This window comes from Maylandia zebra, unplaced genomic scaffold, assembly GCF_041146795.1.
Source record: "Maylandia zebra isolate NMK-2024a unplaced genomic scaffold, Mzebra_GT3a scaffold38, whole genome shotgun sequence".
Taxonomy (NCBI): domain Eukaryota; kingdom Metazoa; phylum Chordata; class Actinopteri; order Cichliformes; family Cichlidae; genus Maylandia; species Maylandia zebra.
In genome coordinates this window covers 8,394-27,260 of record NW_027490068.1, presented here as the reverse complement: position 1 = coordinate 27,260, position 18,867 = coordinate 8,394, and the positions used below count along the sequence as shown (strand labels likewise).

Sequence of the window (18,867 nt, the reverse complement as noted above, 5' to 3'; positions counted from 1 at the left end):
ACAGGTAAGACCGTTTAAACGGACAGCATTTATAGAATGACTATTAAAAGTCAGACCAGCGAGTGTCAATAATGTTAATGTGGTTATGTTAGTAATACACCGAGTGCTAATATAACAGCTTTAAGATGCATTTGTAGATGTTATTACGTGTTTTACCGTCTTTATGGTGCTAGCTTAAAGTTACTGTGTAAACGTTAGCTTATATTGGAGTAAAGCTGTTACTGTTTAAATGATGTTAGCACAGAAATATTAGCTTCTGTCATGACTGACGAAGTTACTAGTTAATAAAGTTTCCAGTAAAGTGTTTAATCGCAGCCACAGACTGACAGCAAATATCTCGATTAGCTTCAGTGCATCTGTAATAAATATGTGCAAGTTTCAGTGCTTCGTTTAAACTGTATGATACTTATACTGACCCAGGGTCAGTGTAAAATACAATCTTAGCTGTGTGAACAAAGCCTGGCTCCTTTAATCCTGCATGAAAAACCTCAGGATGCAGGCTATTATTACTCTTTCCTGCTGGCACACCTGTCACACCTGAGAGTCAGCTAGAAACTTACAGTGACGTGGACATCATGCAAAGACTGCCAGACTCTGTAATACTGCGAATGATCAGTGACTCAAGTTAACACTAAACTTTAAACGGTACCTCTGTGTCTCTGTGTGCTGAACATTTAGGATTGAGTCAGGCTGCATCTGTGTTAGTCCTCTGACAGACTGGTGACCTGTCCAGGTGTGCTCTACCTATGACTACTGGGACAGGCTCTAGCTCCTGTAATAGAAATTTTATGTTATTCTCATTTAAAGCATTTAAGTGCTTATGCATATGCTTAGTTGTGACACTGTTATAGACTGTTCAATGAAGGTTTCTAAAACTAGATGAACTTACTTCAGCAGTTTGAGAAAACAACTCCCTTTACAGGTGCTGATAACGTCAAGGGCACAAAACAGCATAACCATTGATCCGTTAGGTTTCATAGCGAGACACGTGAAGTGGCAGAGCTGACATGACTGAACTGTGATGTTTGATGTGTGTTTGCTCTCCTGTGCACAGTAATAAATAGCATGATCACAGCTCTTTCTGTGTTGCAGACTTTATTTAAAAAATTCCATGACATCTACTATAACTGAACCAACCTGGTGCTCTTCATTTATGGAGGCTGTTGAGTCTGAATGTTGGATGTTGTGTATCTCGTGTTCTCTGGGCTTTGTTGTCCTCAGTCTTTTTGCAGGATCAGAAAACAAAACCGGGAGGCGCGTAAATGTTTCTTCTCCATGATGTTTCTTCAAATGTTTCTTCTGGATGATGATATGACCGTGACACGGGATGCCACCTTTGGTCTTGTGACGAAGCAAAGCTCAGGAAGAAGTGTGATTAAATGGTACCCACATGTTGAGAAGGATGTACAGGGCACCTGCAGCCAAATCCAAGCTTCAGCTTAGTTGTAGTTGCAGAATGCTATAGGACTGAGACATCTAAGGCATCAAATGTTTGATTAAACGGATGAAAAAGAGAAGTTTTTTCCCTATAATTATCACTTCTTAAAATCTGTAGCAACTTCAAGTCTGTCAGCATGCTGAGCATGCTCAGAATGTGACAATATATTTTTGTTCAATATTTAATTTCTTTCAGTTGCAATTGTTAAATGAAAAAATATATATTCTTATAATTTAGCAAACGAATTTATAAAAAAAAATTACATATATCTGTATTAGTTTTAGTAAATTAATTTGACACCTGTATTGAAAATACCATATTGTATTCATACAGAATCAGTATGGTATCATTGTTTGTCTGTTCACTGATTGTTGAAGCTAAGAGCTACTTTGATCTGTTTAGATCTAAAGTATCCAAAGTTGAGTTCTAATGTTTCTTCACCCCTGTGTGTGTGATATGTGATTTCCTACATGCTGGCAGAGCAGAGCAGCAGTTTGTGCTCACAGATGGTGACGGTGTGGAGAGACGGTGGTATTTCCTCAGAAGAACCAGCAGAGTCACAAAGGACACCAGTCCATCTCACCACCTTGACTTGCTGACTGATGTTCGTCTACACTGCACAGAGGAAATCAACTGACCGAGGTTTGTCCAGTGACGTGTTATGAAATGTATATTTGTTTTATGCTTACAGATATGTTTTTCTTGACAGAGGCTCTGCAGAGGTTAGACAAAGCAGAGAAAACATGTGCTTTACATTTTACTGTGATTTATTGAGATATTTGTTGCCTGATGTTCAGCAGGAATGGAGAAATAGAATCAAAGGGAGATGTTTTTCCTGTTTTTGTAATGATGTAAGTAAATCTTCAATATTATTTATTTGCTTGGTTATATTAGGAGCGTTTCTGAGTGAGGGGGAGAGGAGTCATCATCCAGGTAAAGTGACGTGGATCAGTGGATACACTTGTCTCCCCTTTAAAGGAGACGATCCAAGTCATCCTTAAATGTTAGCGCTTTCAAATACACAAACATTTTTAAAGGACAAAAATGAACATCCAACTTTGACTGTAATACAAAATAAATCTTTGCATGTGTGTTTTCAAACTCTCAGATGGGCAGTATATCAGTCTTGGACTGTCTAACCTGCCGGAGCAGCACTGAATGACCACCGCACGAGCATGTTCCTGCAACATTCAGCATCTGATCCTTCATCTGTGTGCTTCTGCTTTTGGTAAGTAGAGTTACCCAACTCCAGTAACTCTAAACACATGCCATCCATTTCTAACGGCCTGGTTACTTCCTGTCAGTTACTTTAGAAACCATGTGGTCACCTGACCTAACACTGTTTCTTCTTCTTCTCCTTAATGTTGAAGTGTCAAATGTCAAACAGCTGGAGAGGAAACTACACCAGTGTACTGGGATGTTTCAGCAACACGTGCCAGATGCTGTTCCTTCATGGTGACATCACCAGAGACAGTCCCGCCAACCTCAGGACCCACTGATTATGATGATCTGATCCATCAAACCCCCAGCAGGTGAACTTTATTCATGACATAACACCGCAACAATGTAAAAAATTAAACAGCAACAGTCTAAATGTAAAGTGCATTCTAAAGTCCTCTTCAATAAATTGTATGCAAAGAGTCATTCAGGTCACTACAGAACCCAGAGTCTTCATCATTAAATCTCTGGTTGCTTCAATTTTTCTATCCTATATCAGATATTTTAAAGGTTAGCTTAGGTAAAGTTCCATTCTCATGGTGAGGCAAAGTGCTTTATGTGTGTGTGTGCCCGTGTCATGAACGGCTATAAAAGGCCTATAATTAAAGAACAAAGCGGGGTTTGAGTTCGAGTTGCGGCAGACTGTCACTACTTGTAAATGGAACGCAGCCTTCCTACGGCGGACAGCTAATAACAGGAATCGGACGCGGTCCAGCCAAGTCCACAGCAACCACCATAGCAACCGCCTAGCATGACCTTAAAAACATATTCTGTCTTCATAACTATCAAAATCGTGAAATGATTTGCAAAGTGTGAAAGTGTTACAGCTGCAGAGAGCTATGGCGGTATCTATGGAAGCTGTTTACATAGCTAATAATATACGATGTAACCATGGAGACAGTCAGTCACTTGAGCTAGCGGTGCATGTTTACTACAGTGAATAAGGTGATTGAGTGCACAGCGTCCACACTCTGCAGGGAGTAAAGACATTACTTCAATATTGTTTTATATTGATATATATTAGCCTTCTGTTGACCATCACCTCAGGTTCACCATTACAGTTTCAGATTACAGATGCACACTGTCTAAACACATTCAAAAACTCATGTCTCAGAAATAAGCACAGCTGTTCATGTTTGTCATTAGAGTTTTATTTGTAAGAAAATTATGAACTTCATATTGTGCATTAAATAAAAGAACATTTCACAACTCTGAGTCAACAGAAACAGGTAACAGAAATGTCTCTAATGTGTACAGTGTAGTGTAAGCATTAAAAGATCATAAAGGAAAAACTAACATTTATGTGAAACTAATTGTAATAAAAAATGAGCAGGTGCTTTATAGATTTAAAAGAAAGAATCTGAAAACAACACTTTTTTGGTCTAAGTGATCAAAGTAGAAAACAGAACTGATGTTCAAGAACAAACCGTAGCTGCACTAATATTACACATCTCGATCGTTGTACTGAACAGACATGTTGCTTTTAAAACCACATGCAGTGTGTGACCATGACTGTTCACTGAGACCATGAACGCCACTTCGCTGAAGCATTCTTCTTCTTCTTCTTGCCATTAAATTGGAAGCAGAAGCAGCACGAGCTGATTTGATCTACTGAAAGGAAAAAGCAGAACATCTGAGTTGAAACCAGTCAGCTGAAATCATTAAGACAGGAACAAATTCAATGCAGTGTCTCAAGTGGCTTAGCCTGTTACAACTGTTGATACAAGCTAAATACGGTTAACACACAGTGTCAGGGAGCTCCAGTGTGGGAACTAGTGGCTTTAGGTTTGTAGTCATTTAACTTTCATCCATTCATTCGTTTAATTCAGGAGGAAGAAATGCCAGGTTGGTGCAGGCTGGTTACATGCATTTGGTCCCATGCTGTCTTTAATTAAATGACTTGGTTCATTTTATGGCTGGGCTGTATGTGGGGTTATATCATGTTATTTGGGCAGGAGTACCTGTCCCCTGTTAGACTTAGAAAGTTTCTCCATAAGTAGAGTTTCTAACTCTTCTAGCACATCTGTGGCTGACAGCTTTTTGGTGGCTCTTTTTACCCCACACTGGTTGTGAGTGTGTAAATAGCCCCACTAGTTATTTTGGGTTGCAGTTAACTAGGGAGGAAGGGGTGGGTATGCCATGATTAGGTGAATAACAATTATATGTGATACATAAATTTCACAATGCATGCATATATCTCTATCAATTAAACCTGGCCTGAGGGCTGCCATTTTTTACATTCAGTTATTTCTCTTAGAAATGTTGGAACTAAATAATGAATGTGTTACAGTTAAAGTGAAACACTGGTCAGTGTAAATGGCTCATTGGGACACAGAAACCTTTAAATTAAACCTGATATCTAGTGTCAAACAATATCAAAGCTGTAAAAGATGTTTACATTCAGAATTTATAAAACTATGATTGTAAATAAATTCAAACAAGTGAGCTTTTCTCTTTGTGCTGAATATCAACACTGTGGTTTCTTAGACTGTAAGCTGTACTTTAGTGCAACCAGTTGCAGAAGCTGCCACTCCAAATGTCTTTTGATAACAAGAAAAAAATACCTTTTCAGTACACGGCCTGAAGTTCTTCTCCGACATCTTCTGCAATCGGCTTTGTCTGCTGGTTTGAAGACAATAAACCACAAAAAAGATGATTTAGTCACTTTGTCTGCGTCATGCAGCTCGAATGTGTCGTGTAACGATGTTGAATAGCCGTCGTTATCCCTCTGCTTTGAGCCTTTTATCAAAAGTTACAGCTAACTTCATGAAGTTGTACAAAAAGGCTTCATTTCGCCGAGACAGTGCGTTTCTGACTATTACATGCATTTGAATGGAGTTCTTGCACGAAACAAAGTATAAGTTTTCATTATGTGAATAACTTGTATTTTACACTGACCCTGGGTCAGTATCAACTTCATGAAGACAGCTGTAACTTTTGATAGAGGACTCACACACACACATATTTATGGCTTTGCCTTATAGAATTCAGCATCTCCGTGCTGAGGAAATAGGTTTTGCAGCTGTTTGAGCTAAGATTTTCAAGTTATTCACAAATTGAAAACCTATACTTTGTGTCGGGCGAGAACTCCATTCAAATGCATGTAATAGCGAGAAACGCACTAACGTGGTGAAATAAAGCGTTTTTCCATAAACTTCATAAAGACAGCTGTAAATTTTGAGAGAAGACTCACACACACATTGGGGGGATATTGAAGTCTATAAGATAAAGCCATGAATATGTTTGTCTGAGTCTTCTATCAAAAGTTACAGCAAGCTCTATGAAGTTGATGAGAAACGCGTTTCTCACTGTTACATGCATTTGAATTTAGTTCTTGCCCGACACAAAGTATAGGTTTTAATTTGTGAATAACTTGAAAATCTTAGCTCAAACAGCTGCAAAACCTATTTCCTGAGCACTGAGATGCTGAATTCTATAAGGCAAAGCCATAAATATGTGTGTGTGATTCTTCTATCAACAGTTACAGCTGTCTTCTTGAAGTTGATACTGACCCAGGGTCAGTGTAAAATACAATCCTAGCTGTGTGAACAAAGCTTGGCTCCTTTAATCCTGCATGACAAACCTCAGGATGCAGGTTATTATTACTCTTTCCTGCTGGCACACCTGAGAGTCAGCTAGAAACTTACAGTGACGTGGACATCATGCAAAGACTGCCAGACTCTGTAATACTGTGAATGATCAGTGACTCAAGTTAACACTAAACTTTAAACAGTACCTCTGTGTCTCTGTGTGCTGAACATTTAGGATTGAGTCTGCATTGACTTTATTTATTGAGACTTTAATGTGCTAAAAGCAGGTTGAAGACAGCTCAGAAACATTTGAAGATTAAAATTTAGCATTATGGCTGCTGGTGGTTTGTAAAGCCTATACTCAGCTGTAGTTTTTGTTACTAATTTATGTTTGTTGTTGTTTAACACAGATTTCAGAAGAGCAAATATGCTTAATAGTTTAACTAGATTTCATTTGTCAGTGTGGGACTGCTGAGTCACCTGAAGAACTCATTTCATTCATTCTCCACATGATGTTCATATACAGAAATGTTTCACAGGAACTGGTTCCTCCCAAACTGTGAACTAGTGTGTTTCCATAGATTATCTCTGTATGAATGTACTTTTAAATGAAGGCAAGTGTTTGTCCTTTTTTGTTCCTCAGTTACAGTACGTGATATCTTGATATCAGGCGGTCAACACTGGGGGAAGACAAGAAGCAGACGTACTTCCAAGAGGGAGCTGCAGTGAGGACACAGCCAGGTCACTGAGGTCAGAGGTCAGAATCTGAAACAGCTCAGGTTTATATTTTAGGGGTTATAAAAAATCAAAATGTATTTATGAAGAAACCTTTAAATAATAGTCATAATTATGATTATTATAAGAAATATCAAACATTTAAGTGGATTTTCTGTTACACATGTTGTATTAGCCCTGCAATAAACTGGCAGCCTGTCTTTGTCCTGTATCAGCTGGGATAGGCTTCATCCTCCCGCAACCCTGAATTGGATACATTGTATTCCAATTATGTAATCTGATCATTTACAAACTCAAGGTATCTAATCAAAATGTAAGTAATAATTATAAAATGGGAAAGCAGAAATAAGTGTGACATAAATGTAAATGTGTTAGCTGACATAGAGGACAGCTACATGTAGTCTGAAAAACCTTTGTTGTCAAGTTTGCAGGTATATCAGCACGAGACATTCTTACATAGAAGAGTCTGTTAAAGTCTCTAACTCAGCGAAGCATTATTGGTCCCGTCTGTTTGGATAAATATAGTAAGTTGATGTTTGTCCATTTATTGACACATTTTCTTAAGTGCTTATCCAGTTCAGGATCACAGTGGAGCTGCAGCTGGATATGTTCATTAAATAAACCTTACAAAAGTTAACAATAAACCTGCATCCATGTACGTTGTTGTCCACAGGATAAGAAAATCAAACTGGAACACTGTGGAACATGTTAATAAATGTTTGTGTGTTTATGCCTGTGTCTTTCACAGGAGGCGCTGGAAGGTTTCCCTAATAGTTCCTGGTGAATCAAAGCAGAACCATAAAGGTTGCTGGATTGCATGATGGCCTTACCCCTGAGCAGTCATCCTGTTAAAGGAGGAACCAGTTAGAAGCTGTTTTCAAAGTAGCTGAGCAGATTTCATCTCAAGTAAGCGATTAACTGTTTGTTCATCTGTTCTGCCACTTAAAGAGCATTTAAGGACGTCTTTTGAGTGTCCAGCTGAATTAATTCTACTGGCTCTCATGGTCATTTGTTATTATAGACATATTTTTCATGTTCATCCAGCTATTTAGTAAATTCTATCTATTTAGTAATATCCGTCAGCTATAAAATGTAATATAAATATAAAAAATATCTAAATATCTCCTGCACTTTATATTTTAATGATGTAAGTCTGTTATCGTGTTACATTAGCATTCCTCACATATCAATGAGATGCTGTACAGTACAATCCTACTGACGCAGCAGAGGGATAACGACGGCTATTCAACATCGTTACACGACACATTCGAGCTGCATGACACAGACAAAGTGACTAAATCATCTTTTTTATGGTTTATTGTCTTCAAACCAGCAGACAAAGCCGATTGCAGAAGATTTCGGAGAAGAACTTCAGGCCGTGTACTGAAAAGGTATTTTTTTCTTGTTATCAAAAGACATTTGGAGTGGCAGCTTCTGCAACTGGTTGCACTAAAGTACAGCTTACAGTCTAAGAAACCACAGTGTTGATATTCAGCACAAAGAGAAAAGCTCACTTGTTTGAATTTATTTACAATAATAGTTTTATAAATTCTGAATGTAAACATCTTTTACAGCTTTGATATTGTTTGACACTAGATATCAGGTTTAATTTAAAGGTTTCTGTGTCCCAATGAGCCATTTACACTGACCAGTGTTTCACTTTAACTGTAACACATTCATTATTTAGTTCCAACATTTCTAAGAGAAATAACTGAATGTAAAAAATGGCAGCCCTCAGGCCAGGTTTAATTGATAGAGATATATGCATGCATTGTGAAATTTATGTATCACATATAATTGTTATTCACCTAATCATGGCATACCCACCCCTTCCTCCCTAGTTAACTGCAACCCAAAATAACAACCCGTTCTCACTCCCAAAGCGTAACATTTTACGCTAGGTGACAAATCGTCACCATATTACGTTTTCGGCTACCCACCACGTTCCTAAATGACGACCTCGGAAAAAGAGGAAATATGAGAACCGTCTGGACTGAACCTACACATGTTCGCTCTTTTTCTTCAAATCGCTTAGAAACACGCTATTTAACATCATTAAAGTCCTGGTTAAGGTCAGGAATAAGGTTATGGTCAGGGCTAGGGATAAGGTTAGGTTTAGGGCTGGAATACAGGGCTGGAACGTCTACTACCGCGGGAGCGTCATTGCACTGGATTCCAGCCATAACCCGCCGCGTACCATAAGAACGCCGAAGGTCTCCTTTCGCGTTCCTCAGGAACGCCGCGGGACGTGACAAAATGTCGACATGTTACGCCTCGGGAGTGAGAACGCTCTGAAAATAACTAGTGGGGCTATTTACACACTCACAACCAGTGTGGGGTAAAAAGAGCCACCAAAAAGCTGTCAGCCACAGATGTGCTAGAAGAGTTAGAAACTCTACTTATGGAGAAACTTTCTAAGTCTAACAGGGGACAGGTACTCCTGCCCAAATAACATGATATAACCCCACATACAGCCCAGCCATAAAATGAACCAAGTCATTTAATTAAAGACAGCATGGGACCAAATGCATGTAACCAGCCTGCACCAACCTGGCATTTCTTCCTCCTGAATTAAATGAATGAATGGATGAAAGTTAAATGACTACAAACCTAAAGCCACTAGTTCCCACACTGGAGCTCCCTGACACTGTGTGTTAACCGTATTTAGCTTGTATCAACAGTTGTAACAGGCTAAGCCACTTGAGACACTGCATTGAATTTGTTCCTGTCTTAATGATTTCAGCTGACTGGTTTCAACTCAGATGTTCTACTTTTTCCTTTCAGTAGATCAAATCAGCTCGTGCTGCTTCTGCTTCCAATTTAATGGCAAGAAGAAGAAGAAGAATGCTTCAGCGAAGTGGCGTTCATGGTCTCAGTGAACAGTCATGGTCACACACTGCATGTGGTTTTAAAAGCAACATGTCTGTTCAGTACAACGATCGAGATGTGTAATATTAGTGCAGCTACGGTTTGTTCTTGAACATCAGTTCTGTTTTCTACTTTGATCACTTAGACCAAAAAAGTGTTGTTTTCAGATTCTTTCTTTTAAATCTATAAAGCACCTGCTCATTTTTTATTACAATTAGTTTCACATAAATGTTAGTTTTTCCTTTATGATCTTTTAATGCTTACACTACACTGTACACATTAGAGACATTTCTGTTACCTGTTTCTGTTGACTCAGAGTTGTGAAATGTTCTTTTATTTAATGCACAATATGAAGTTCATAATTTTCTTACAAATAAAACTCTAATGACAAACATGAACAGCTGTGCTTATTTCTGAGACATGAGTTTTTGAATGTGTTTAGACAGTGTGCATCTGTAATCTGAAACTGTAATGGTGAACCTGAGGTGATGGTCAACAGAAGGCTAATATATATCAATATAAAACAATATTGAAGTAATGTCTTTACCCCCTGCAGAGTGTGGACGCTGTGCACTCAATCACCTTATTCACTGTAGTAAACATGCACCGCTAGCTCAAGTGACTGACTGTCTCCATGGTTACATCGTATATTATTAGCTATGTAAACAGCTTCCATAGATACCGCCATAGCTCTCTGCAGCTGTAACACTTTCACACTTTGCAAATCATTTCACGATTTTGATAGTTATGAAGACAGAATATGTTTTTAAGGTCATGCTAGGCGGTTGCTATGGTGGTTGCTGTGGACTTGGCTGGACCGCGTCCGATTCCTGTTATTAGCTGTCCGCCGTAGGAAGGCTGCGTTCCATTTACAAGTAGTGACAGTCTGCCGCAACTCGAACTCAAACCCCGCTTTGTTCTTTAATTATAGGCCTTTTATAGCCGTTCATGACACGGGCACACACACACATAAAGCACTTTGCCTCACCATGACAATGGAACTTTACCTAAGATAACCTTTAAAATATCTGATATAGGATAGAAAAATGAAGCAACCAGAGATTTAATGATGAAGACTCTAAAACCCACTGTCTTGACGAAATAAAGCGTTTTTGAACAACTTCATATAAATCGCTGTAACTTTTGATAGAAGACTCAGACAAACATGTTTATGGCTTTATCTTATAGAACTCAATATCCCCGTGCTGGGCAAACAGAACAGGTTTTGCAGCCGTTTGAGCTAAGATTTTAAAATTATTCACATAATGAAAACCTATACTTTGTTTCAGGCGAGTTTCCCATTCAAATGCATGTAACAGTGAGAAACGCATTGTCTTGGCGAAATAAAGCGTTTTTGAACAACTTCATATAAATCGCTGTAACTTTTGATAGAAGACTCAGACAAACATGTTTATGGCTTTATCTTATAGAACTCAATATCCCCGTGCTGGGCAAACAGGTTTTGCAGCCGTTTGAGCTAAGATTTTAAAATTATTCACATAATGAAAACCTATACTTCGTTTCAGGCGAGTTTCCCATTCAAATGCATGTAACAGTGAGAAACGCATTGTCTTGGCGAAATAAAGCGTTTTTGAACAACTTCATATAAATCGCTGTAACTTTTGATAGAAGACTCAGACAAACATGTTTATGGCTTTATCTTATAGAACTCAATATCCCCGTGCTGGGCAAACAGGTTTTGCAGCCGTTTGAGCTAAGATTTTAAAATTATTCACATAATGAAAACCTATACTTTGTTTCAGGCGAGTTTCCCATTCAAATGCATGTAACAGTGAGAAACGCATTGTCTTGGCGAAATAAAGCGTTTTTGAACAACTTCATATAAATCGCTGTAACTTTTGATAGAAGACTCAGACAAACATGTTTATGGCTTTATCTTATAGAACTCAATATCCCCGTGCTGGGCAAACAGGTTTTGCAGCCGTTTGAGCTAAGATTTTAAAATTATTCACATAATGAAAACCTATACTTTGTTTCAGGCGAGTTTCCCATTCAAATGCATGTAACAGTGAGAAACGCATTGTCTTGGCGAAATAAAGCGTTTTTGAACAACTTCATATAAATCGCTGTAACTTTTGATAGAAGACTCAGACAAACATGTTTATGGCTTTATCTTATAGAACTCAATATCCCCGTGCTGGGCAAACAGGTTTTGCAGCCGTTTGAGCTAAGATTTTAAAATTATTCACATAATGAAAACCTATACTTTGTTTCAGGCGAGTTTCCCATTCAAATGCATGTAACAGTGAGAAACGCATTGTCTTGGCGAAATAAAGCGTTTTTGAACAACTTCATATAAATCGCTGTAACTTTTGATAGAAGACTCAGACAAACATGTTTATGGCTTTATCTTATAGAACTCAATATCCCTGTGCTGGGCAAACAGGTTTTGCAGCCGTTTGAGCTAAGATTTTAAAATTATTCACATAATGAAAACCTATACTTTGTCTCAGGCGAGTTTCCCATTCAAATGCATGTAACAGTGAGAAACGCATTGTCTTGGCGAAATAAAGCGTTTTTGAACAACTTCATATAAATCGCTGTAACTTTTGATAGAAGACTCAGACAAACATGTTTATGGCTTTATCTTATAGAACTCAATATCCCCGTGCTGGGCAAACAGGTTTTGCAGCCGTTTGAGCTAAGATTTTAAAATTATTCACATAATGAAAACCTATACTTTGTTTCAGGCGAGTTTCCCATTCAAATGCATGTAACAGTGAGAAACGCATTGTCTTGGCGAAATAAAGCGTTTTTGAACAACTTCATATAAATCGCTGTAACTTTTGATAGAAGACTCAGACAAACATGTTTATGGCTTTATCTTATAGAACTCAATATCCCCGTGCTGGGCAAACAGGTTTTGCAGCCGTTTGAGCTAAGATTTTAAAATTATTCACATAATGAAAACCTATACTTTGTTTCAGGCGAGTTTCCCATTCAAATGCATGTAACAGTGAGAAACACACTGTCTTGGCGAAATAAAGCGTTTTTCAACCACTTCATATAAATCGCTGTAACTTTTGATAGAAGACTCAGACAAACATGTTTATGGCTTTATCTTATAGAACTCAATATCCCCGTGCTGGGCAAACAGGTTTTGCAGCCGTTTGAGCTAAGATTTTAAAATTATTCACATAATGAAAACCTATACTTTGTTTCAGGCGAGTTTCCCATTCAAATGCATGTAACAGTGAGAAACGCATTGTCTTGGCGAAATAAAGCGTTTTTGAACAACTTCATATAAATCGCTGTAACTTTTGATAGAAGACTCAGACAAACATGTTTATGGCTTTATCTTATAGAACTCAATATCCCCGTGCTGGGCAAACAGGTTTTGCAGCCGTTTGAGCTAAGATTTTAAAATTATTCACATAATGAAAACCTATACTTTGTTTCAGGCGAGTTTCCCATTCAAATGCATGTAACAGTGAGAAACGCATTGTCTTGGCGAAATAAAGCGTTTTTGAACAACTTCATATAAATCGCTGTAACTTTTGATAGAAGACTCAGACAAACATGTTTATGGCTTTATCTTATAGAACTCAATATCCCCGTGCTGGGCAAACAGGTTTTGCAGCCGTTTGAGCTAAGATTTTAAAATTATTCACATAATGAAAATCTATACTTTGTTTCAGGCGAGTTTCCCATTCAAATGCATGTAACAGTGAGAAACACACTGTCTTGGCGAAATAAAGCGTTTTTCAACCACTTCATATAAATCGCTGTAACTTTTGATAGAAGACTCAGACAAACATGTTTATGGCTTTATCTTATAGAACTCAATATCCCCGTGCTGGGCAAACAGGTTTTGCAGCCGTTTGAGCTAAGATTTTAAAATTATTCACATAATGAAAACCTATACTTTGTTTCAGGCGAGTTTCCCATTCAAATGCATGTAACAGTGAGAAACGCATTGTCTTGGCGAAATAAAGCGTTTTTGAACAACTTCATATAAATCGCTGTAACTTTTGATAGAAGACTCAGACAAACATGTTTATGGCTTTATCTTATAGAACTCAATATCCCCGTGCTGGGCAAACAGGTTTTGCAGCCGTTTGAGCTAAGATTTTAAAATTATTCACATAATGAAAATCTATACTTTGTTTCAGGCGAGTTTCCCATTCAAATGCATGTAACAGTGAGAAACACACTGTCTTGGCGAAATAAAGCGTTTTTCAACCACTTCATATAAATCGCTGTAACTTTTGATAGAAGACTCAGACAAACATGTTTATGGCTTTATCTTATAGAACTCAATATCCCCGTGCTGGGCAAACAGGTTTTGCAGCCGTTTGAGCTAAGATTTTAAAATTATTCACATAATGAAAACCTATACTTTGTTTCAGGCGAGTTTCCCATTCAAATGCATGTAACAGTGAGAAACGCATTGTCTTGGCGAAATAAAGCGTTTTTGAACAACTTCATATAAATCGCTGTAACTTTTGATAGAAGACTCAGACAAACATGTTTATGGCTTTATCTTATAGAACTCAATATCCCCGTGCTGGGCAAACAGGTTTTGCAGCCGTTTGAGCTAAGATTTTAAAATTATTCACATAATGAAAATCTATACTTTGTTTCAGGCGAGTTTCCCATTCAAATGCATGTAACAGTGAGAAACACACTGTCTTGGCGAAATAAAGCGTTTTTCAACCACTTCATATAAATCGCTGTAACTTTTGATAGAAGACTCAGACAAACATGTTTATGGCTTTATCTTATAGAACTCAATATCCCCGTGCTGGGCAAACAGGTTTTGCAGCCGTTTGAGCTAAGATTTTAAAATTATTCACATAATGAAAATCTATACTTTGTTTCAGGCGAGTTTCCCATTCAAATGCATGTAACAGTGAGAAACACACTGTCTTGGCGAAATAAAGCGTTTTTCAACCACTTCATATAAATCGCTGTAACTTTTGATAGAAGACTCAGACAAACATGTTTATGGCTTTATCTTATAGAACTCAATATCCCCGTGCTGGGCAAACAGGTTTTGCAGCCGTTTGAGCTAAGATTTTAAAATTATTCACATAATGAAAACCTATACTTTGTTTCAGGCGAGTTTCCCATTCAAATGCATGTAACAGTGAGAAACACACTGTCTTGGCGAAATAAAGCGTTTTTCAACCACTTCATATAAATCGCTGTAACTTTTGATAGAAGACTCAGACAAACATGTTTATGGCTTTATCTTATAGAACTCAATATCCCCGTGCTGGGCAAACAGGTTTTGCAGCCGTTTGAGCTAAGATTTTAAAATTATTCACATAATGAAAACCTATACTTTGTTTCAGGCGAGTTTCCCATTCAAATGCATGTAACAGTGAGAAACGCATTGTCTTGGCGAAATAAAGCGTTTTTGAACAACTTCATATAAATCGCTGTAACTTTTGATAGAAGACTCAGACAAACATGTTTATGGCTTTATCTTATAGAACTCAATATCCCCGTGCTGGGCAAACAGGTTTTGCAGCCGTTTGAGCTAAGATTTTAAAATTATTCACATAATGAAAATCTATACTTTGTTTCAGGCGAGTTTCCCATTCAAATGCATGTAACAGTGAGAAACACACTGTCTTGGCGAAATAAAGCGTTTTTCAACCACTTCATATAAATCGCTGTAACTTTTGATAGAAGACTCAGACAAACATGTTTATGGCTTTATCTTATAGAACTCAATATCCCCGTGCTGGGCAAACAGGTTTTGCAGCCGTTTGAGCTAAGATTTTAAAATTATTCACATAATGAAAACCTATACTTTGTTTCAGGCGAGTTTCCCATTCAAATGCATGTAACAGTGAGAAACACACTGTCTTGGCGAAATAAAGCGTTTTTCAACCACTTCATATAAATCGCTGTAACTTTTGATAGAAGACTCAGACAAACATGTTTATGGCTTTATCTTATAGAACTCAATATCCCCGTGCTGGGCAAACAGGTTTTGCAGCCGTTTGAGCTAAGATTTTAAAATTATTCACATAATGAAAACCTATACTTTGTTTCAGGCGAGTTTCCCATTCAAATGCATGTAACAGTGAGAAACGCATTGTCTTGGCGAAATAAAGCGTTTTTGAACAACTTCATATAAATCGCTGTAACTTTTGATAGAAGACTCAGACAAACATGTTTATGGCTTTATCTTATAGAACTCAATATCCCCGTGCTGGGCAAACAGGTTTTGCAGCCGTTTGAGCTAAGATTTTAAAATTATTCACATAATGAAAACCTATACTTTGTTTCAGGCGAGTTTCCCATTCAAATGCATGTAACAGTGAGAAACGCATTGTCTTGGCGAAATAAAGCGTTTTTGAACAACTTCATATAAATCGCTGTAACTTTTGATAGAAGACTCAGACAAACATGTTTATGGCTTTATCTTATAGAACTCAATATCCCCGTGCTGGGCAAACAGGTTTTGCAGCCGTTTGAGCTAAGATTTTAAAATTATTCACATAATGAAAATCTATACTTTGTTTCAGGCGAGTTTCCCATTCAAATGCATGTAACAGTGAGAAACACACTGTCTTGGCGAAATAAAGCGTTTTTCAACCACTTCATATAAATCGCTGTAACTTTTGATAGAAGACTCAGACAAACATGTTTATGGCTTTATCTTATAGAACTCAATATCCCCGTGCTGGGCAAACAGGTTTTGCAGCCGTTTGAGCTAAGATTTTAAAATTATTCACATAATGAAAACCTATACTTTGTTTCAGGCGAGTTTCCCATTCAAATGCATGTAACAGTGAGAAACACACTGTCTTGGCGAAATAAAGCGTTTTTCAACCACTTCATATAAATCGCTGTAACTTTTGATAGAAGACTCAGACAAACATGTTTATGGCTTTATCTTATAGAACTCAATATCCCCGTGCTGGGCAAACAGGTTTTGCAGCCGTTTGAGCTAAGATTTTAAAATTATTCACATAATGAAAACCTATACTTTGTTTCAGGCGAGTTTCCCATTCAAATGCATGTAACAGTGAGAAACGCATTGTCTTGGCGAAATAAAGCGTTTTTGAACAACTTCATATAAATCGCTGTAACTTTTGATAGAAGACTCAGACAAACATGTTTATGGCTTTATCTTATAGAACTCAATATCCCCGTGCTGGGCAAACAGGTTTTGCAGCCGTTTGAGCTAAGATTTTAAAATTATTCACATAATGAAAATCTATACTTTGTTTCAGGCGAGTTTCCCATTCAAATGCATGTAACAGTGAGAAACACACTGTCTTGGCGAAATAAAGCGTTTTTCAACCACTTCATATAAATCGCTGTAACTTTTGATAGAAGACTCAGACAAACATGTTTATGGCTTTATCTTATAGAACTCAATATCCCCGTGCTGGGCAAACAGGTTTTGCAGCCGTTTGAGCTAAGATTTTAAAATTATTCACATAATGAAAACCTATACTTTGTTTCAGGCGAGTTTCCCATTCAAATGCATGTAACAGTGAGAAACGCATTGTCTTGGCGAAATAAAGCGTTTTTGAACAACTTCATATAAATCGCTGTAACTTTTGATAGAAGACTCAGACAAACATGTTTATGGCTTTATCTTATAGAACTCAATATCCCCGTGCTGGGCAAACAGGTTTTGCAGCCGTTTGAGCTAAGATTTTAAAATTATTCACATAATGAAAACCTATACTTTGTTTCAGGCGAGTTTCCCATTCAAATGCATGTAACAGTGAGAAACGCATTGTCTTGGCGAAATAAAGCGTTTTTGAACAACTTCATATAAATCGCTGTAACTTTTGATAGAAGACTCAGACAAACATGTTTATGGCTTTATCTTATAGAACTCAATATCCCCGTGCTGGGCAAACAGGTTTTGCAGCCGTTTGAGCTAAGATTTTAAAATTATTCACATAATGAAAACCTATACTTTGTTTCAGGCGAGTTTCCCATTCAAATGCATGTAACAGTGAGAAACGCATTGTCTTGGCGAAATAAAGCGTTTTTCAACCACTTCATATAAATCGCTGTAACTTTTGATAGAAGACTCAGACAAACATGTTTATGGCTTTATCTTATAGAACTCAATATCCCCGTGCTGGGCAAACAGGTTTTGCAGCCGTTTGAGCTAAGATTTTAAAATTATTCACATAATGAAAACCTATACTTTGTTTCAGGCGAGTTTCCCATTCAAATGCATGTAACAGTGAGAAACGCATTGTCTTGGCGAAATAAAGCGTTTTTGAACAACTTCATATAAATCGCTGTAACTTTTGATAGAAGACTCAGACAAACATGTTTATGGCTTTATCTTATAGAACTCAATATCCCCGTGCTGGGCAAACAGGTTTTGCAGCCGTTTGAGCTAAGATTTTAAAATTATTCACATAATGAAAATCTATACTTTGTTTCAGGCGAGTTTCCCATTCAAATGCATGTAACAGTGAGAAACACACTGTCTTGGCGAAATAAAGCGTTTTTCAACCACTTCATATAAATCGCTGTAACTTTTGATAGAAGACTCAGACAAACATGTTTATGGCTTTATCTTATAGAACTCAATATCCCCGTGCTGGGCAAACAGGTTTTGCAGCCGTTTGAGCTAAGATTTTAAAATTATTCACATAATGAAAACCTATACTTTGTTTCAGGCGAGTTTCCCATTCAAATGCATGTAACAGTGAGAAACGCATTGTCTTGGCGAAATAAAGCGTTTTTGAACAACTTCATATAAATCGCTGTAACTTTTGATAGAAGACTCAGACAAACATGTTTATGGCTTTATCTTATAGAACTCAATATCCCCGTGCTGGGCAAACAGGTTTTGCAGCCGTTTGAGCTAAGATTTTAAAATTATTCACATAATGAAAACCTATACTTTGTTTCAGGCGAGTTTCCCATTCAAATGCATGTAACAGTGAGAAACGCATTGTCTTGGCGAAATAAAGCGTTTTTGAACAACTTCATATAAATCGCTGTAACTTTTGATAGAAGACTCAGACAAACATGTTTATGGCTTTATCTTATAGAACTCAATATCCCCGTGCTGGGCAAACAGGTTTTGCAGCCGTTTGAGCTAAGATTTTAAAATTA

At 37.5% G+C, this 18,867-nt stretch overlaps 1 long non-coding RNA gene across 5 annotated transcripts; it reads left to right on the top strand.

Annotated features, from left to right (window-relative positions):
• The first annotated feature begins 251 nt into the window (after positions 1-251).
• LOC143416447 (uncharacterized) lies at positions 252-10,200 on the top strand. 5 transcript variants are annotated; one of them, XR_013096817.1, is made up of 9 exons: positions 252-1,382; positions 1,924-2,080; positions 2,333-2,371; positions 2,547-2,666; positions 2,809-2,970; positions 6,830-6,943; positions 7,670-7,827; positions 8,255-8,312; positions 9,706-10,200. It is a non-coding gene; the product is annotated as an uncharacterized LOC143416447 (long non-coding RNA). The 5 variants fall into 5 exon arrangements; XR_013096818.1 differs by having other exon boundaries at positions 1,919-2,080; positions 6,830-6,936; XR_013096816.1 differs by having other exon boundaries at positions 1,919-2,080; positions 2,333-2,441.
• The last annotated feature ends 8,667 nt before the right edge of the window (positions 10,201-18,867 follow it).